Source organism: Raphanus sativus, unplaced genomic scaffold, assembly GCF_000801105.2.
Source record: "Raphanus sativus cultivar WK10039 unplaced genomic scaffold, ASM80110v3 Scaffold0095, whole genome shotgun sequence".
NCBI classification, from domain to species: Eukaryota; Viridiplantae; Streptophyta; class Magnoliopsida; order Brassicales; family Brassicaceae; genus Raphanus; species Raphanus sativus.
In genome coordinates, this window is record NW_026615416.1 from 21,151 (window position 1) to 31,420 (window position 10,270).

A 10,270-nucleotide genomic window follows, 5' to 3' on the forward strand; every position below is an offset into this window, starting at 1 on the left:
ATGAAGCTTCTTTAAGAAAATTCAAAAAAATAAACTAACTATGATGTGTTCATATCACAATAGAATTACCAAAATTATCTAACGGCAACATGTCATCTGTTTCAAAAAAAAAAAACATGTCATCTTGAAATAGTTACAAGAATCCATTTTGTAAGGCTAGATAAATAGTACTAGTAACACTGTATTTTTACAAAGAAATAGCTACAAGTTTTCGCATAGGACACAGCTAATACATCGACATGTTATTGTGACCGATTTGACTCAGACAGAAAAAAACATTGTTCTTCTGTCGACGACATGGCTGAAAGTTTTCCAGAAATAGCACAAGTCGATTCGACCGGCATTTATCAGGATTTTTCTATATTATACTCTGTTTTACCACCAAAAAAAAAAATATATATATTATTAAAAATCAATGTAACTCGTAGAGTACAAATGTATTAGAAATTTAGAACGATATATACATCCAAATTTTTTTAAAAAAAACTGACGCATGAAATCTTTGAAATGACGGATACAAATATTTCTGTTTTGTCGGCAGAAATTCTACCGTGTCTTTATTTTCCCTCTTTTGAGTATTTAAATAATGCAGTTTCAATTTTCAATACAACAAAAAAGGTTTAAAATAAAACAAAGAAAAAGTGTAAGGAATTGCAGCGACCCACAAATTAAGGATTCAAATTTGACTAAAATATTTTCTCTTTGTTCAAGTCAATAGGGCTCTTACTGAAATTTTTGCGTTAATCAAGGCTCTTATTCCTCTCATTTTTCTTTTATTATTTTTATTATGAGTTGGTTATTACTTATTACATGAGCTTATTATTAGTGCAGTAAAGACGGAATAGAATGAAATTCTGGTTATTGTCAGAGTTTTAAAAGTCCATAAATATTTTGAGAAAAATTTGGATAAAAGTTTATATTTGCAATCTAAGGGCCAGTTAGACATGCGTGTTCACTAAACAAAGACGAATGCGCGCAATGTATATGGTGCAACTCTATCGATTGAGAAATGAAAAAAAAAAAATGTAATAAGCCTCTACGGCTCGTCTGATAAGATCAAATACAAAAAACAAAAGAGAAAAATGTGGCTGAGTTTCACTATGAAAAATAACACAAAAATAAAATTAATCTCACAAATTGAAAAACAATGGAGCAGATGTTTGCTCCGATTATATCATCATCCCTCTATACATACAACTTTTTTTTGTTTCCTGGAAACCATAATAATCTCTCTTCTTTTTGTTCTTATTTTCATCAAATAAATCTTCTAAGACAATCTTGATTCACTCGCTTAGTCTCTGTAAACAATCTATGAACAATGACGGTTTTTAGATTTTCAATCTTACATAAGAGTAACTGGAAACGACAACATCGTGTTTGTATTTAGGTTTACCTGTCAAGAATCAATAGAAGGGTGGAGGTGGAGGAGAAGCATAGGATACTCCGATCACTGCGTAGTGGCCCCTCATATTCAGGAGAAGGCGGCGGTGGAGGCGGAGAGCTGTAATAGACTGTCGGTGGCGGTGGTGAGCTGTAATGGACTGATGGTGGCGGCGGAGAGCTGTAATGAACTGATGGCGGAGGCGGAGAGCTGTAAACTGGAGGAGGAGGTGAGTACTCTATGCAAGGAGGGGGTGGTGGTGGTTCAATACAAGGTGGAGGTGGTGGAGGGGAATAATGAGGAGGCGGTGGTGGGGAATGTGGTGGTGGGGTGGGGAAGGATACATTGGTGGCGGAGGAGGCGAGTGGTGTGGTGGTGGTGGTGAATTGTAGTAGTATGGTGGAGGAGATGAATGATGCGGCGGTGGAGGTGAACTGTAGTGGTATGGTGGAGGAGGTGAGTGATGCGGTGGTGGCGGTGAATTGTAGTAGTATGGTGGAGGGGATGAGTGATGTGGTGGTGGCGGAGGTGAGCTGTAATAGTATGGTGGGGAGGTGAATGATGTGGCGGTGGTGGAGGTGAGTGATTTGGCGGTGGTGGAGGTGAGGGACACGGCGGTGGTGGAGGGCGAGTGCAATAAATTGGTGCTGGTGGTGGTGGAGATGAATATACTGGCGGTGGTGGTGGCGGAGGTGAATATACTGGCGGTGGTGGTGGTGAAGAGTAAACTGGTGGAGGCGGCGGCGGTGGTGGCGGCGGTGGTGGTGGTGGCGGTGGAGAGTAGACAGGTGGCGGTGGAGGTGGTGGCGGCGGTGGTGGTGGTGGTGAGGAGGAGAATAAACTGGTGGTGGGGCGGTGGTGGTGGCGGTGGTGGAGGAGGAGGAGAATAAACAGGTGGTGGTGGAGGCGGCGGTGGTGGTGGCGGTGAGGAGAATAAACAGGTGGTGGTGGAGCGGTGGTGGTGGTGGTGGTGGAGGGGAAATAGACAGGAGGTGGTGGTGGAGGAGGAGAATAAACAGGTGGTGGTGGTGGAGAATAGACTGGTGATGGTGGAGGCGGCGGAGGTAATTGAGGTACAATCGGAGGAAGTGGTGAAACAGAACGACCACACTTGAAAGATTCACAATCCACCGGAGGTCGAGACAAAAAACGCAGCACATTGCTCCTTAGACCTCTGAGCAGGACCGCCGGCAAACAATTCTCCTATCATCAAACTCCGGCAACCTGAGACACACAGGAGCCTCACCGGTGAAGAAATTGTAGCTGTAAGTGAAGTTCTCAAGCTTGGGAAGCTCACAAACACTCGCCGGAATCTTCCCGGACAGCTGATTATGAGCCACATTCAACTGCTCCACCGACACCATCCCGCCGACACTCTCCGGCAACGGCCCACAAGCTCGTTAAAGCTAACATCAAACACCGTCACGTTCTTCAACCTCCCGATATCCGAAGGCAAACAAGAGTTCAACCCATTGTTCATGAAAATAATCTCGTTAAGATTCTTCATCTCAACGAAACTCGACGGTATACAACCATGGAACGGTTATTCGCTAGAACCACCACCGAAACCGGGGAATCTCCGAAATTATCGGGTAACTCAAACCGGAACCGGTTATGGTTAATGAAAATCGCATCTAACGGTTTGCTAAAGAGCTCTTTGGGGACAGTACCTTCAAACTCGTTGAACCGGAGATCCAAGAACTTCAACGACGGCAAATCAAGAACCACACCCGGGAACTTCCCTGCGAACCGGTTGTTGCTGAGATCGAGCTCGAAGAGAAGCTTGAGATGCTTGAACTTGCGCGGGACCGTTCCGCAGAAACGGTTCGTGTTGACGTGGAACAAGGCGAGATCCGTCAGCAAGCCGAGCTCCTCGGGTAGGTAACCGGCGATATCGGCGTGGTTGAGATCTATCCCGGCGACGGTACGGATCCGGCGGTTATCCGGAGCGCGGGAGCAGAACACTCCGGTGTAGTTACAGACATTGGATCCGATCCAGTTGAGGGTGATGTTGTTGGGATCAGAGAGAATGGCCTGCTTCCAAGCTTGGAGAGCTATGTAAGCGCTTCGGAGCCTTGGATTCTCGAAGACGAGAGACGGATCTACGGTGACGTTCTCGCCACGGTCGCCGAACTCGTCGCGGTAGTAGAGGAGCTGTCGCGTTGGATGAATCGGACTTCGTTGTCGGTGAGAGGAGCATTGGATGAAATGGAGAGAGAATGGACAGAGAAGAGGAAAGAGGAGAAGAAGAAGAGAAGGAGGAGGAGAGATTGAGTGGTGTTCTTCATATCACCACCACACAACAAGACATCTGCGAGGGTTAAAGGAAAGAGAAAGAGAAAGAGAGAGAGAATGAGGAAGAAGATGAAGAAGATAGAAGTTTTGTGAAGGAGAGAGAGAGTGTGAATGAGGTGTGAGATTCGATTTTTGCTTAGCTTCTTTCTTCCTAGGTTGCAAAAGTATACGTTATATACTTGTTTTTATGTTTATTTTATATTTTCTTCCTTTCATTACAGCTGTTATCTGCTACGAAGTCTATTCTTTCTTTCTTTCTTTTTTTCTTTTTTTTCTTTGTAACACGCTACGAATTTCTTTAGTCATAAATAGTAAGCCAAATATCATGGTTCTTCAATTTTTTGGTTTGGTATTTAATTTTTTTTTGTTCTATAGATATACTACGATTCAGATATTTTTATAATTTGATTTGTTTATTTTAACCATAAATTTAGCCGTATAACAGTGTGTTATTAAAAGGGTTACAGTATATAGTTTTTTGGCGACAAAAAGGTATAGAGTAGTATATAGTAAAATTTCTGTTTTTATAAAAAAGTTCATTCGGAAGATGAAATAATACAAGCGGAAGATGAACGATTTGACTATTCTTTTCCTTTTTTTTTAGAGCCAAACAAAACAAAATATAACATGTTGTACAAACATTATGCTTTGAAGTTATTGAAAAAAGAGATATTCCAAAAAAGGTTATTCATCATGTTGGTTTGGCGCTAAATATGCCTTCATCGATTTGTATCAAGTATTAGCTGTGTATAGTTGTTGTGCACTTTTTTCCGGTTCTTCTGTTTATGAATGGTTCTCTCTTTCCACCTCCGGTTCCTTATTCATATCATATGGTAGTAGTATGTGGCCGGTAAACGTCTGGTATGATCATGTAGACGCCAACAAAGACGAAGCTTTTGCCAGCTTTTGAGCCTGTTTTATTCTTTGAGATGTGAAAACTACATACGAACCAATCCCACGGAAGCAAACATAATGTCATTGACAATTATATTAATTATAATTAATTAGTGTTTGGTGTTTCCTACTTCTTTTTAAAAATATGACTAACTTATAATAAAAGAAGCAGTTACATAATAATGCAAAATAATTAGAAAGGAGAGGTGGTTAAGGGAAGAGTCGGTGGTCATGAGCGTATCGTGAAGCTATTTAGTATTTTACACTTAATGTCATTTGTCCGTTGCCGGTAATATTTAGTGATATCAATAATTATTTTGCCAAATATGATATTCCGCTATCACGGGTTTCGTTAAACTTTTTTGTAGCAAAATATTACTATTATTATTAGTATCATCTATCATTATATTTAGTATGGTTATTATGATTATTATTTTTATTGTTTTTCAGGAGACCTCGATGATTTCTCCGTCAAAGTATGGCCGCTTTGGACGTATGTGAACTCAAAAATAATTGACAACGGATAACAACTAAAAAACCATTAAGCAGTTGGTTATTTGTTATCCGGAATTATGAATATGCTTTATAATGTTGGTGTGGCGTCTTGTCACTTAGATTTATGTTAATATCTAAGATACTATTGGTCGTGAATAATTTGTTTGAATATCATTTTTTCACAAATTCCTTGCATTATTTTTATCTTCACAAAATAAAAGTTCAAACTAATAACAAGATTTTTTCATGCCAAAAACTAATAACAAGAATTACAAACCAAGTATCAAAGAATCAAGGCACATTTTCAGAGATTAGTAATTTTCGAGCGAAATGTTACATGAGTTTTTGTTTAAACCTTTTCTGCATATATTAAAAGTTCTGTCTATCTAAAAACATTTTGCTGATAAAAAAAATCTCAAAACATTTGGATAAGAAAATGGGTCTATCGAAAAAATAATTCACACATACTAATATTTCTGCGTTACAATTTAAAGAACACAAAATTATATAGCACTTATAAATGTTTTTACGACAAATTTAATAGTGTATACAAGGAAACAATTAGAAAAGAAAAGAAAACAATTAGAAAATACCATTCACTAAAAAAATAAAAAACTAAACTACCATACAATTTTGTCTCATATTCACCCTCTAAATAATAGTAAATTCTAAATCGTAATTACTGAACCATAAATTCAAATCCAATATTTATTGTATAATTATATTTACAAACTTTAAAAAGTTTTCGTATTCAAAATTCTTTAATAATCTAATTATTAGAAGATACATATATTTTTAAATTTTAATAAATGCTATCTGAAAAAAAAAACTTTTTATAGTGGTATTTGAGTCAAAAGAAGATATTTCCTGAAAATAATAAATTTACTCATACTCTAGCAAAAGAAAGTTCCAAATAATAATACTACTTTCTTAACCGGTCATTTTATCAGGACTTGACATTGTAAACTGTTCAAAATTTTAATCATAAGTATATTTAGACAAAGAAAAACTTGTTTTAGTAATATTTTAAATATTTATTTTTAAACATTGTGTTGAGATAAATTAAGACATGTTATGTGACAACAAAAGTTTTGATAGACAAAATAAAGTCTAGTGTTGTATCATATCCATATCGTCGATTTCGAACTAAGATTAACTAAAGAGTAAAGACATCAAATTATGCACTGTGATACATGTTGATTATGATTTCACAGCATGGCTTCTGCAAGAAGCACTAAAGAAGTAAATAATCACAGAAGATATGCACATATAACACTTTGTTCAAAGCAAAACATTTTTATATTTCGTGTGTGCTACAAAAGCATGGAAACAAATTATTCGATAACCGACTCCATTAAGGTTTACTATAAGTATATAAGGATCAAAGACACCTAACAGCTAACTACCAGACTTTATAAATCATTAGAAATGTTCAAAAGAGCTAAACGAATCACTTTTATTAGTAAAAATATATTAATTGTATAGAAAAATTGCTTTTCGGAGCTTTGCAACATGTTTTTGTTACTGCCGCAAGGAATCAAACTGTCTTGGAACGTTTTCCACGTCAGGTTATGTTCCCATCCAAGAGTTCGGACTCGTGGTAACACAAGTCAGTTCTGTATAGTCAACTTCAATATCTTACTTTAGCGAAACATATAGTGTAACACAAATGCATTCAACATTTCATCTGTTCTAGCTCATTCGGCTAGTCATAAATATTTTAGTTAGATTTCTCAAAATTACTAGTTTGAGTAAAATAGATAGGCCATGCTCGTCTAGATGTCCATAAAGTCTTATCTATGTGCCATATGATTATGCGACTAGTCGCAACAACAGTTGCATATTGCAATTTTTTTTAATAATCACGAAGACTATCAACAATATGAAATAGCGATATGTGACCAGTCACTGTGATCAGACGCACGACAACAAAACAAATATATAACGAATTGCGTTTTACGACTAACCGCAAGCTATTTTGAAACGACTTGTAAACGAATATGACCATTACGAGAGGTCTGAATATATCCATTTGTCTTATTTAAGGAGTTGTTTTACCATGCTCATGATAAACTTGTAAGCATTGATGATGAGTTTTTTTTTGTCTAAATAGACTTATAATTAAAAATTTGATAGGTTTTGTCATAACTTGGTAGCAGCATTAACGAAACATAGTCTCTTATCGGAACCTTATGTAAATCAAATGCGGTGTTCTTGTTTTTTTGTTGGAAATATATCTTGACATTACACCAACAAATACCTACTTCCAGAAAAGAAAACACATGCATTAGCGCGTCCTGCTTTTTGTGGGATCACCGAGGATTAACGTCTTCTGTTAGGTACTTATGTTTATGGAATCTGGGTTATACGTTTGTTAAACAAATAACAAATAAAGATTAAGGAATAAATGCTCAAAATAAAGAGACCAAAGGCAGAAAAGTTGGTTAAAGCTCAAAGAGTTGGCATTGGGCTGAGAGCGAACGTAACCACTCAACTTAACGCGTTGAAAAAGATTGTTGCAACGACTTGGAAACTTCGTAACGGTTTAACACGAGATGTCACCTCAGACTCAAATGCCCTCCGAGGACGCCGTCGTTCTCATTCCAACTCATTGATATAATTTGGTGAATACAATTGGCTCATCACGATAAATTTATTATTTATAGTCCGTCTAATCAATAATTCAATACTAATTTCATTTTTGTTCCCATCTCACCATGTTATCCATTACTTCACTTTATAATTTCTTTTATATGGAAGAACCACACTTTTTTGGTTGATAGTGTAGTTAATTCACAAATCTTTGGCAATATTATGTTGGTTTATCAATATTAGGTACTTGTGAGATGTCACTGTTTTTTAGAATTTTATCTATAAAAACGTTCTATTGGTTTCCATTATAAAAACACCATCTTAAAACTATATTAATACCCTTTTCTCACTCTACCTACTGAATTTTGTAAGACAATTTGTTATTTTAGTAAAATTTTATATTAGTGTGTAACTTAGCATTAAATAATACTCTGTACCTGGTATTATGAACAGATGGGTTACGCCTTGGACATTGTATCATCAATTGTTAGTTCCGATCCTCTGGATAGTATTATTAATGGTTTGCTCCCGAATAGTATATGGACCAAAAATTTGAAACTTACAATGTTTATAAGACCGATCGACATTATCTTGTTTTTATTAGATTACTGTAATGTTCATATTCCAATATTGTGGTGTTCTAATTGTTTTTAATTTTTTAGTTATTACAATAAATCATGATATATTTCACCACAAGGTTGTCTCTTCTGTGGTGAGCCAGAAGAGAGCAAAGATTATCTTTTCTTTATTTGCCCTTATACTTTTAAGCTTTGGCTCAAGGTAGTAGGGAATCTCTTTGGTACTGACTGACTCTGACCCTAACCCGGACTGGGATATTACTATCATGCGCCTACAGACACACACCTTCGATCATATTACCTTTATCCTGTTGCGATTGGTCCTGCAATTAACCATCTACTTTATTTGGAGGGAGAAAAATGATAGGAAACACAACAAAACTGCAAAATCAGTGGAACAGTTCTTCCGTATGGTTGACAAGACGATGCGTAATCACATCCACCAAATACTTTTTGAAGCCAAAATGGAAGGGGTTGCTTTGTAGATGGTTTCGAGCTCATGTAAACTGTCATTCTTTTCATTCCCGTGCTAATATTGTAAATATTATTTTTTGTGATGATTAATAAATTTAAAATTTCATCCAAAAAATGTAATTTTGCTACATTTTTAAGGTTTACAATAATTGAAATATTTTTTTTTTACATTCAAGTACGAAGCATCTAATAGCTCAATAAACAAATAATAAGAGCATCTCTATCGAGAGATGTTAAAGAAAATTCACACGGATAAAAAAAAATTAATATATTAATTTTTTTCTGTGAATCCGTGTCATCTAAGTTTAGTGAGATGAACCCGTATCGTCACTGTTCTGCGGGCTTCACGGCACGTGGCGATCCGCAATAGATTCGGATATTAATTTTTTTTTTAAAGTCAAACGAAAAAAATAAAAATAATGTAAAAACACATTGGGAATCGAGATATAGGGGTTTGCCAATGTGGACGCTCTAAGGATAATTATGTCTAATTATAAAACAAACTGTGATTCTACTTGTAATTAGATTCAGAGGAAGTTATATAGTCCACAATGCCGATTCAAATATCAATTCTACTTATGGCATCCTGAAAGCAGGGACACGAACTCATGTATCAAATCTTTCTTTCCTTGGGTAACTTATGTAATCTGGCATTGATAGAACTAGGAGAGTTAGGACATACTAATTCTTGTTTCTTATGAGATTCATATAATTAGAAATAAGCTGATACCTAGCCGTGGGGTAAATCTTTGTATCTTTAAGATCTTTTGTATCGACCAGACCACGACTCAAATTTTGGCACTATAGATGTTTAATTCGCTATAATGTTTATATCCATGATCGTTTCAAATCAAGACTTACTCAAGATCACAAGTGAACCTCAAATCAAATTGTACGAAACTAAAATGTTATTTATTCAGTATGATGCAATAATCGTTGATAATAATACTTTATCGTTAATGTGATACTTAGTACTATCATCATTTCTACTAAAGATTATACGAAGAGAAAATTATAAAATAGGACAAAGTAATAAGTGCACTTCCTTTTTTGATGCATAATAATTACACACCAGCATTGGAGCGTGGTCGACATTTTCATTGGCAATAAGCACAACATTCATTTACTTATACTAAACCACAGAAACAAACATATATTTAATGAAAAGTTCTGGCATTTCTCTATTAGCGTAATTAATTAGTACTACTATCTTTGTTTTCTTCAAATCTGTTAGACCATTATTATAACTTATGCAACTAAAGAAATCATTATACTTCTTTACATTTAATTCGACACAGTTGTACTACATTTCCTTTGAATAAAACATCTCTTAAAATTAAACCCGGCAAAAACAACATTGATGGTCTCCCAAAATTAACCGAAGTTAGCTCTAGAGTGTAGACTCTAGCTAAGGCTCCTAATTTTTTTTTGTTTAGTTAAGAGTCTTCGAGCTAAACATAAACTTAAAGAATAGATAAGCCTTATTGGGCCTATTGGGTCTATCCAAAACACATGGCCGAACTCGACCCGATGGATCATGGATGGTCTCCCAAAACGACAC

The 10,270-nt window shown here is 36.1% G+C and overlaps 1 pseudogene; it reads right to left on the bottom strand.

Annotated features, from left to right (window-relative positions):
- Positions 1-983: 983 nt before the first annotated feature.
- Positions 984-3,843, bottom strand: LOC130501084 (leucine-rich repeat extensin-like protein 4; annotated as a pseudogene).
- Between the last annotated feature and the right edge of the window lie 6,427 nt (positions 3,844-10,270).